An 11,389-nucleotide genomic window follows, 5' to 3' on the forward strand; every position below is an offset into this window, starting at 1 on the left:
TAATTTGCCTATTAATGGGGTACTAACATTCATAACTGGCAAAAGGTAGCCCTATTGTAAAGTGTAAAACACCTCACAATTTATTTAGTAAATCAATAATAAATGGTAACGTGTTTTACACTTTACAATAAGGGTCCATTGTGACAGTTAAAAAGTGTTAGTAACTCATTAGTATGAAATTAGATGTTTTACACTTTACCTTTGGCAGTTATAAATGTAACAATAAATAAACTCAAAAATAAATTGCCCTGAAAAATGAGAAGAAACATCAAGATGAATCAACTCAATGAACTAATACCAAGGATGCTGGCTAATGGAGAAGACCAAGGTAAGGAACCAATCTGAAGCTTAGCACTATAGACACATGTGGGCACACTATTTAGCAAGCAACAGGTGACTGTTACCCTTTTTAATTCAATTCAATTTTATTCATAGTATCAAATCATAACAAGAGTTATCTCAAGACACTTTACAGATAGAGTAGGTCTAGACCACACCCTTTAATTTACAAAGACCCAACAATTCTAGTAATTTCACCAAGAGCAAGCATTTAGTGCGACAGTGGCGAGGAAAATCTCCCTTTTAGGAAGAAACCTCGGACAGACCCAGGCTCTTGGTAGGCGGTGTCTGACGGTGCAGGTTGGGGGTGTGATGAACAGTGGCAATAACAGTCATGATAAAAGATATTGGAACAGTGACTCGAAACAGTAGTTGTAGTAGTAGTAGTAGTTTAATCTAATGAGTTATATCTTATTATTGATTTATAAAGGGTTCACAACCTAATAAACTAATTACAAATCATTCTTAAACCCTTCATAAAAGGTAGCCCTATTGTAAAGTGCTACCATATTATCTTATTGTATACCAGAATCTATGTATGTTGTAAATATTGTACGTATGATTTATTTGCAATCAGCTTCGTCCAACAAAAATAATGTATTAGGGATTTACAGGAATCCTTACGCTGATAGATTGAGTTCAGATTTGCCTTTTTCTTACAAACTTGCACTTATGGCTGTTCTTGACAATTGTCAGTCAAAATTCTTTTTTTGTGACATGACACACTTTTAAACAACATGACAAATAATGTCTAACGTGTATGAAAGTTTTAACATATAATCAGAGGATTGAGAAATTATTAAAGATTGAGAATATTACAAATACTAAGAGATTAAGCACGTTATTCTCTGAAACCATCCTGTTGTGACAACCAAACCAGTTAGCTTTGCCCCTTCTGCATTCATACATCAATGTTCTGCATTTCTTCCAAGCTTTGGCCACATGGGAGAATGGTTGAATGCTGATCTGAGGGAGCAAGGATGTTCTGTGTGGGATACCGAGTTGCAGGCTGTTCAGGGGTGTCAAATTGAAGTTCTACTTCAAACACCGTTTTACCACATTATGTGGGAGTGTTTGCACATGTACTCCTCTGCATATTGCTTTCTCATACTGCTATTTGTTTGTTTGCTACATTTTCCAGCCAATCTCATCTGAAGAAATACAGAGTGCAAGGGTGGGCTTTAGTAAAGGGAAAGAAAGACCGTGTATCAGTAAGTTGTACCCTCTACAGTGTGGAAAGTCAGCATTTGGTGCACTTTTTACATGCTTAGGCATTAACAATGTGAGGTGTTTTCCTATTTGAATACAGAGTATTACCTGCCGATCAACTTACTCTAATACCCAGAGTAGTATGGTATATCTGCTATCTCCAGAATTTTAAGCACAGTGCACAGTTTTACGCATTGGCTCACACAGCAGGTACCTTAATTAATGATTCAAATTTTTTGACACGGTACCAGAATCCCCAAAAATAAAAAATAGTGTGCATTTTTTTTCTAGATATTGTCTGTGACGCCACCTTAGCCAAAGCAACCACTGGGGATACAAACCGGCATCAGAAAAAAAACAGTTATTGCTTTATTTGCATAGTATGCAAGGAAATGTAAAGATTACATATGGGAATTGGAACATAATCCGGAGACATTAGCCAGTCTATGACACTTACTATATCATCCTTTTATATTCTACTCCCTCCTTGGCCTTTGTGGTGTTACAATAGAAACACAGGATTGCGAAAAGAGTAGAGAATGACACCAATGACAGTGTCAATAGAGAGCCATGGCATTTTGCCCGAGTCAACACTTCCCCAGCGTGGCATTTAGATATCTGGAGAGCATCCTCACCCCTTTTGGCTTTGTCATCAACAGCACAATTACAACCTAGCATGAGAAAAAAACTACATTGGCAATACTGAAGCATTTTTTTCCCAACATTTTGGAAGTTGATCTATTTTTCATGACTAATGCCCAGTACCTGTTCAAAAATCAGAGACATTAATATGGGATTCAGTCATGGGCTTACTTATGACAGCTAGGATTAAGACACATTCAATATTGCTGTGTGAATTGGAGCCAAGAGAAGAAGTCAGCTGGTGCTGCAAAGGTTGCTGCTCTTTTACCCTTTGACTGAAACATGAGCCAAATAAGCTGAAGGGTTCAGGGCATAATATTACTATAATCCTACTTAAATATCAAGAGCTGGCTTGTAAACTGTGTAAGGGGGGGGGGGGGGGGGGGGGGGGGGGGGGGGGGGTAATGTCTTTCTACTCAAGGTGTTGTGATTGTCACAGATGTCATGTGACATGGAACAGATGTGTTGGAAATGCAAGTTAAAGTTTACCGGTACACCAGTGAGCTACTGCCATGAATGGTGAAAATGACTGTCACACTTCATTTCCAGGCAGAAGTTAACAAAGACGCATGTTATTGGCAGATTATCTGACAGCTCTAATTGGTGATCTTGGTTTGTGCCAAGGTATCAAACTCCTGTTGCTAAAGACAGCCAGCACAGTTACTAAAACGTGTACAAAGACTTTCTTTTATTTGATAATAAGCAATATGTCAAAACTGCACCTCTGATTGTTATGTGATCTTAAATACCCGCAGTAACTATGTCACTGTATGATGACTCTGTATGGTAATGTTTTTGACAGGACGAACATACCCATCCTTAAAAGGGTGGGTATGATTCACATCACTTTAATATGATCTTAAACGATATCATCAATATATAGTGCACAGAAGTTAAAGAGACTACATCCTTTATGTAATTTTAAAGGCCATGGGGATGCAATGCAATTTCTCATTTTGTCATGTGTTTCCAGTTCCATTAACTACTGTACATTAGTGTGCCACAAAAAAAAACAACCAGACCTCGCATTCCTTTTTTGGTTTAGTGCTACATATATGAACAGAGAAAAGAAATGTAGTATTATTATAAAAAATAAATTAAAAAAATTTAGCTTAATTTTACCTGTAAGAAAAAATACACAGTGGGGTCTATTAATACACGGAGACAATCATCTACTCCTTTACATTGGGTGGTTTGCTTATTTACTTTCGTTAAAGCATTTGTATCAGAATGAAATTTATGAAACAAGTTAAGATACACAGGTTGTTCCCAATTTGTAGACGTGAGTCTACGAGTTAAGGTGTGCTGCATTTGTGTTGTGTGGCAATAGAAAGGATAAGTCAACAAAAGGCCAAACACAGCAATGTGTAGGGAGAGGAGGTCTCACTGGACTAGCTGCTACTTCAGCCTCATACACTATCCACTGGGACAGGAAATTTAGAGCAGCGCAGCACAAATGCAATCACACTTGAACCAAGCTATCCGTGTATTGCACCCTCTGGCCACTTTATAAACAGTATTCACTAACACTATGGTGTAAATTGCTGTACTTTAAACAAAAGCAAAAGGATATAGGAAAAATAAATTAACATCAATACTTCACAAAGTAAACAGAGAACCCATAAAAAAATAAAAACATGTTTTTGAGAAAATTGGATATTGAAATAAAATAAAAGAAGGCAGCTACGGTAGAATCTTTTTACATACACAGTCGATGCCTCTAAAATACAGGTCACTACCGCTTTCAGACCAATACTGGTAAAAAAGTGCTTAGCTGGTAAAATAATACATTTTCAGTGTTGGACTCTGGCAGGCAGACAAACCAAACTCATTAAGACTGTGCTCTCATCTTAGGATGTGCACCATCTATCCCTTTGTTTCACTGAGCCTGAGAAACGGGCTTTTTGCTACATTGCCACAAGGAAACTTCATTCTTTGACGTATCTATTAAAATGCAGCAGTGAACCACGGCTTATAAAAGGATACAGAGGACAACAGCATGACCACCTAACGGCATCATAAAGTTAGTGAGGGAAGCATAAATAATGGAACACTCATTTTCTCGAAACGGCTTGGTCTAGCTCCTAGTGCTTTCTTTGTAGCACAGGTTTCTGCTGGGAAGCATGGAAATCCGTTTGGAATATTGGCAAAGACTTGGATGGAAAATGTATGAATGCCATGTCATTGACTATATAAATTAGGTGCACTGGAGCTGTAAAGTAGTTCTGTCAAAAGATTAAGTATAGAACCAACAGGTAAAGAAATGGGGGAATGGACTACAGTAATGGTATAATACAGGCTGGTTTCACTCCAGGGGACATTCAGACTGATGATAGAAACCTTGTGAAGTCATAGTTAGACTTCAATAGCCTTTCTAGCAAACAACTTACTGAGGCCAGCAGACAGGCTACTGTAGCATCCTGTAAAATAGTAAAATATGAATTTATATTATGTACTATTACCATAATTTATATGCCTGATGGTCTGATGGTGGTGCTTAATGAGAAGTCAGGGGGAATACCAAAGAAATTAGAATCAATCCAAAGTGGAACTTGAATGTGTGTATCAATGATGAAAGTCTAAAGGGTTCATCATCTGGAAACCATGAATGTACTGTGCAAAATTGTGTGCCAATCCATTTAGAAATGTTGAAATATTTCACATTTAGTGCTGTTGGTACTAAATAATGAATTGGAGGATCACCAAAGTAAGTGGGATTTATCCTCCAGGCACCACGGATGTCTGTACAAAATTTCATGGCAATCAATTAAATAGATATTTCAGTTTGTGTTTAAAAACTAAACAAAAGATAAATGTGAAAAAAATCTAAACATGTTTAAATAAGATAATTCAAAACAAGTGTGCACCGCCCGTCAGTGGGTATTCTGCAGTGCAGTGGCTGTTAGGTTCCCAAAGTGCTAACTGAAGCATGACAGTGCTCTGTCAAACAGCACTCCTCCATCATTTCCCTCAACTATTCAACAGAACGGCAGAGTGAACAGACACACTGCAGGGACAAGCCCGACCTCTCACTACAGCCCCAGCCCCAGCACACCCGCTTACCTATAGGTGCCGAACGAAACTGGTTACATCTTGTTACTTAGAAGGTGACTCACATCTAGTAGATTATTGCAGCATTTGGCCTAATATTTATTCACTACAAGATGGCATTGTAGCAGGGTTCAAATATCCGTCTTAGGTCTGCGCAGTACGATCGTGTTGACTTTCGGTAACTCCTTTCAGCATTTCCAAACCACTGTGGCCTTCAGTAAAAACGCGAAGAGTGTTGCTGGTTCAAGTCCCAGTATCAACCAAAGTACAGAGTGTGGATTGGTAGCTGGAGAGATGCCAGGTCACCTCGTGGGTGCTGCCAGGTGCTCTTGAGCAAGGCACCATAACCCCCCCAACCGCTCAGGGCCCTGGTAAAAAGCACTGGCAGCCAACTCACTCTGACATCTCTCCGTTTGTGCATGAACAGGTGTGTGTGTGTGTGTGTGTGTGTGTGTGTGTGCGCGCAAAACAGAGTGTAAATTGTAATTGTAATTGTAATTTCACCACTGGGGATCAATAAACAGTATGAATTATTAAAAATAAATGTAAGGTAGCAATGGAAGTAGCTGTGAGTGTAGTGTGCTTGCGTGCGTGTTAACATTTACTTCTATCTGTGTGTAGGAACTGAGACCAAGCAGTGAACTGCCACGGTCATGCTGATGGTGGATTGAGTCATGTCAGGGGAGCGCGAAACTCGTGGATAGTGCTGCATTGGTGAGATTTACAGCCAGGCTAAATCTGGCAGCTGTGAAAAAGAGGCAGGGGTGCAATTACATAGAGACGGAGGAACCAAAAGATGGCAGTTTGTTGGCAACAGCATGGACACTGTTACTTAGCGAGAGGGAGAATGGGATCTATTTGCCACAGAGAAAAGAGACCGCTCTCTATTTGTGTCCCTCTGTCTCTCCATGTGTCCCTTCCCTGTACCACCGTACTTGCTTCCATACTCTATTTTTATGGCTTCATTTCTTTCAGGACACCTTCATCTGTTTAATGGCAACCCCTCTGTTCAATTTGTCATGCACTTCTTTGTATCTGAAGGTCGGTGGCAGCCTGACATGTACTCAGAGGAGAGATGACCTGGCTGAAACAGATGACAAACGCTGACTCACATACAGAGAGAGGGGAAGTCAATCCCTTTTTAAATTGGGTCTAGATTGAACTTGCAGATTTCATCGAACCTGGAGCTAACGACAATGGGTAGTCTTCATTAAACAGGTTCACTCTGTGGATGCCATCATTTAGAGGCTCTGATTATTCCCACAGTGTCACATTCATCATGCAGGATTTCTTAACTGGGCAAAAGAAAAAAATATATATTCATGGACCTATGAAGTGGTGTCAGTGATATGTCTAATCTTTCATGAAAACAAATGGCAGGGAGATGCTTTCATTGTGTTGAATGGCATCTCACTATTAAGCGTTACTTGGCGTATTCAATGAATTCCCACTTACACATAGGTTCCTTATATTCACAGGTTAGGATATTGGTTCTATTTTGTTATGATACCATTTTGCTTACAGGATTATTACTATTGTAGCACAATAACACTATTCACACCATTAGAGGAAGATGCTCACAATCAGATTTAAACAAGTCCATATCTTAACCATATTACATAACATAACCTTTTGAACGACCAAAAGAAGGTAAACTTTCAAGGTGTATTATCCAAACTGTCCATCGTAGTTTTCTATTTCATTTTGCACATCTACCTCTTTTGTAAATGTTTTTGTCCTTCCTGTAGTATTTTTATAATCTAATTTTGCTTGGGACGGTTTTTATTTACAAACAATAAGATTGTGATAATTGGATTGAACAGGGAATTTGTTCAAAACCTGTCTGGTTGTCTGACAGCTCGGGTTACTCTCCTGAGGGGAATCCAAAATTAAGTGTCTAGTGGTGTCACCATGTCCTCAGATCTCTGCTATTAGATTTGATGGGTGAAATGTTATCATAACCAATAGAAATGATGGCTAAAACTATAAAAAAAATAACAAAATAAATAAATCAGACCAACGTTAAACAAACACATTTTACTCTTGATGTCTAAGGCATCATAGCTAAAGGTCAGAGCCCTCTTTTCTTCTGATATGAAGAAAGTTTCTATTTTTGAGACAGAAAAGAACTGTAATGTCTACTCTAATATTTCAGATCTCTCTAAAATAGGAAAAAAAAAACATTTGCAGTGCAGTTGACATCACCTGTCAGCAAAGACACTCACCTTTTTTAGTGTTTAGCAACGTGTAACTATATTTTGATGTATGTTCATTTAGCAATGTAGACAAACAACCACACAAAAAAGGCTGAACAAAGCAGGGTTGGTTGTTATGGAGACAAATGTTACATTAAAGAAAATAAGTTCTTCTCACGTTGTGTGATATTAAATGGAGACACATAATGAAGGATTAGAAATCCTCTCAGAGTGGTGAATTAATGGCAAATCTCTGTGCCAATGTACTCTGTGGTGGTCGGAGTGCAGGCTCTTATGTTTAGATACTGAAGCAATGTGGCAAAAGTAATGGCCTTCATTCATTCTATCAGCTTAATACTAAACTGCAGGTAGAGCTTAAAGCACTATATAAAATGTCACCTAAGGTAGACTCAAATTATACAACTATTTTGTTGTTAGCTAGATTTGTATTATGCTCACAGTGACAGTGAAACCTTGCTTAACATACTGGAGAAACTTTTTGGGAACACATATGCTCTATAAATAGCACTGGGATTTCGAAACAAAGCACTAAGTTTATGTGTTTGCGTAGGAGAGACAAAGAAAAAAGACCCAGAGTGTCAGAGTTGGATAGAGAGAGGCAACAAAAGTGAAGAGGGGAAACAAAGGCTACTGTATCAGAGAGAGATCTCTTACATGTGTTCACCTGAGAAACTTTGGAGCTCAAGGACATTGTGTCTGTGTTGTTTGGCAGGAAACATACAGCAGGGAAAGTACTTTTAAGAGACGACTTCTGAAAACACTCAAATCTGTTTGTCACCATGCAGCATCGTAGATTGACTCATTCAATTTTAGAGATGGAGTGAAAACGTCCCTGTTATCTATCACGTACAAAATGGGCAGCTGATGGAAGAAATAGAAGTTTGAAAAACAAAGGATATTTATTAGTTGTCTGTTTTACTTTCAAAAATACTCACTGATGGGACTTTAAAAAAAACTTACAAATGACAGACCAATTCTTTCTCACTACTGCTACTACTTTATTACTCCCTGCAAGCAACATTTCTTAGCTGCTATCCATTCATACAATTTCCCATTTATCTCTATTATACTATCAGTTTAGAATCTAAGAGTCAAATTTCTCTCTGGTTTACACCAGAATATATAGAAAATGACTGAGACAATAATGTACCCCATAGTTCTACCAGCCATACTCATCCATTGTGTAAATCCTTTGGTAATCTTTTTTTGCGCCATATTATAGTTTAAGGTAAAAATAACCATGTCTACAGCTATGCTAGCTCCTCTATGAGGCTATAATTTGGCACAATGGCGCTTTGAGATAAATGTTAATGTTAACATGCTCAAAATGACAGTGTTACTATGGTAATGGATGGACCAACCGACCCGCCAACAGACAGAACATTAGACCAATACTTCCCTTGATAGAGTCAAAAACCATTAGCTGCTCCTTTAGTTGTACTTGAGAAGAGCCAGTACTCCTGAGCGTGGATGAAAAGCTGTTTAAGTAAAGTGGGTTAGTACTACTACTAATAATAATAAATTGAATTTGTATAGATTCAAGGACCCAAAGTCACTTGACTAGTCACTAGTACTGTCACTAGTACCGATAGCAATTGTGGTTGCTACCACTCTTCATTCTAACCCCAACCGGCCCGTCAGACACCGCCTACCAAGAGCCTGGGTCTGACCGAGGTTTCTGCCTAAAAGGAAGTTTTTCCTCGCCACTGTCGCACTGTTGCTTGCTCTGGAGGAAACTACTAGAACTGTTGGGTCCTTGTAAATTCTGGAGTGTGGTCTATCTGTAAAGTGTCTTGAGATAACTCTTGTTATGAATTGATACTATAAATAAAATTGAATTGAATTGGTTATCTATCTATGTACATTACTAGGATGTTTCCTGCCAAACAACACAAACACAATGTCCTTGCCAGAGTCATGACATGAGTCTAATCTGCTTAAAAAACAAGCACATTTTAATTCATGTGTATTTTAAGCTACGCTGTATTGACAAACCTTTGAATTTGAATCTTAATGTTTCCATACAAAAAAATGACGCTACCTATGTCATTGAATTACTTTTTAAAAAGTCACCGCACTTAAATGTGCTGTGATCAAATATAAGATATAGTAGGAAGCTGGAAAGATAAGGCCCTTTTCAAGGATTACTATACCACTGATCTAATTTGGATATGAAGAAAGAAGATTGTAGCTGATACATTAGCACATTTCTTTGATTAAGATGTTGACACTAATAAGAGCCTCGAGCAGAATGTTTCAAAACATTTACTGGATGAAGTATCAATAGAGAGGGAGCCCACTTGAGCAAAGGTGAAATATCGAATCCCAGAGTTAAGCCTTAGCCTCAGAGCAACGCCTCCCGTCTCCCCGAGGAGCCATTCTAGAGCTGGAGCCGCATGCTAAGTGAGATCCTGTACAGTCAGAATAGAAACCACTAGAACACAGGCAGCGTAAGTGTCCACTCCACTGTGAACAGCCAACACCAGGGGATCAACTTCAGTTCCTACTCAACCACTAAAACGGTCAAGCAAAAGATAATGAATTTATGAATTTCATAACTTATTAAAATAGCCGCTCCAGTCAATTTAATGATACAATCTAACTTTTCAGCTCACATAAACGTGAGGTACACTGTAATACCAAATCAAGATGTTTGAGTTAATTGATTATTACACGTGTAAATACAAACATTATCAATTCAAACAAATCATGTAGGTTATAGAAAACGTCTGTTTAATTCATACACCATGTTCTTAATTAAAGATTGAGTTTATACACTGAACTGTTTGTGAAATTATGGAGCAGGGTGGCAATTTATTACCGTGGCCTGAAGTCATTGCACTTAGACTCTAGAGTGATCGGGTCATTTGTGTATGATTTGTTGATGCTTTTCCAGAGCTAGGAATAGCAGTTAAATGGCGCTTAGCAAAAGTCCAATCAGAAAGACATCTTCATTCACTCTCCTCAGCACCTTCATTCATTACTTTCTCTCAGCCACACCTCTTGGCTTGTATCCAGTCATATACTTCCCTCTATTATTCTATCACTTTAAAATCTACAAGGCAACTCCTTACAGCTTCACTTCACACCACTGAGTAAGCCTAAACACTTAGCCAGATTGATCTCTGCAAGGCCGACACTACGATCTGCCTGTGGGAGGATCAACAGTTCACTGGTTGTTAAAAATTAAGACCACAACTAATGTTTGAAGATGATTTTTTTCCCGGGCATTTTAGGTCTTTATTTCCATAGAACAGATGAAGGTACGAAAGGGGAGACAGAGGCGGAATGACATGCAGCAAAGGACCGCAAGTTGGAGTCAAACTCACAGCGTTGAGGAGTAAACCTCTTAATGTGTGCGCCTGCTCTACCAACTGAGCTAACCCGGCCACAGACCACCACTAATGTTTGACTGGTGCAGAAGCTGTATATGGATTATGTTTTATATCACATTTTAAATAAAACGCAGGACAGGGAGGCAGTGGTTCCGCCTTTGCTCGCTACGCTTGGTCTAGCTGTACCTTAAAGCAACCACTCCACTCAATCACTAATCACAAGCCACATTCATAAATCCAATTAGGTCTCCTCTGTGCTCTGCTCACAGCTCCGGAAGGTGACGCCAGCATCCATCCATCCATCCATCCATCTTCATCCGCTTATCCGGTATCGGGTGGCGGGGGCAGCAGCTCCAGCAGGACCCCAAAATTCCCTTTCCCGAGCCACATTAACCAGCTCCGACTGGGGGATCCCGAGGCGTTCCCAGGCCAGGTTGGAGAGGTTATAAATATTAAGGCCAGGTTATAATCCCTCCACCTGGTCCTGGGTCTTCCCCGAGGCCTCCTCCCAGCTGGACATGTCCGGGACACCTCCCTAGGGAGGCGTCCAGGAGGCATCCTTACTAGATTCCCGAACCACCTCAACTGGCTCCTTTC

The 11,389-nt window shown here is 39.3% G+C and overlaps 1 protein-coding gene and 1 long non-coding RNA gene across 2 annotated transcripts in view; one reads left to right on the forward strand and one right to left on the reverse strand.

The window, feature by feature from the left end:
- LOC116679146 (uncharacterized) overlaps positions 1-2,130 on the forward strand; it is a 4,381-nt gene extending 2,251 nt beyond the window's left edge. Inside the window, exon 3 of the long non-coding RNA XR_004329457.1 lies at positions 2,117-2,130. This is a non-coding gene — a long non-coding RNA (uncharacterized LOC116679146). The remainder of the gene's footprint in view (positions 1-2,116) is intronic.
- The window catches only part of grik4 (glutamate receptor, ionotropic, kainate 4), a gene marked incomplete in the record, with an annotated part of 296,905 nt that overhangs the window by 192,389 nt on the left and 93,127 nt on the right, over positions 1-11,389 (reverse strand).

Source organism: Etheostoma spectabile, chromosome 3 (assembly GCF_008692095.1).
Source record: "Etheostoma spectabile isolate EspeVRDwgs_2016 chromosome 3, UIUC_Espe_1.0, whole genome shotgun sequence".
NCBI classification, from domain to species: Eukaryota; Metazoa; Chordata; class Actinopteri; order Perciformes; family Percidae; genus Etheostoma; species Etheostoma spectabile.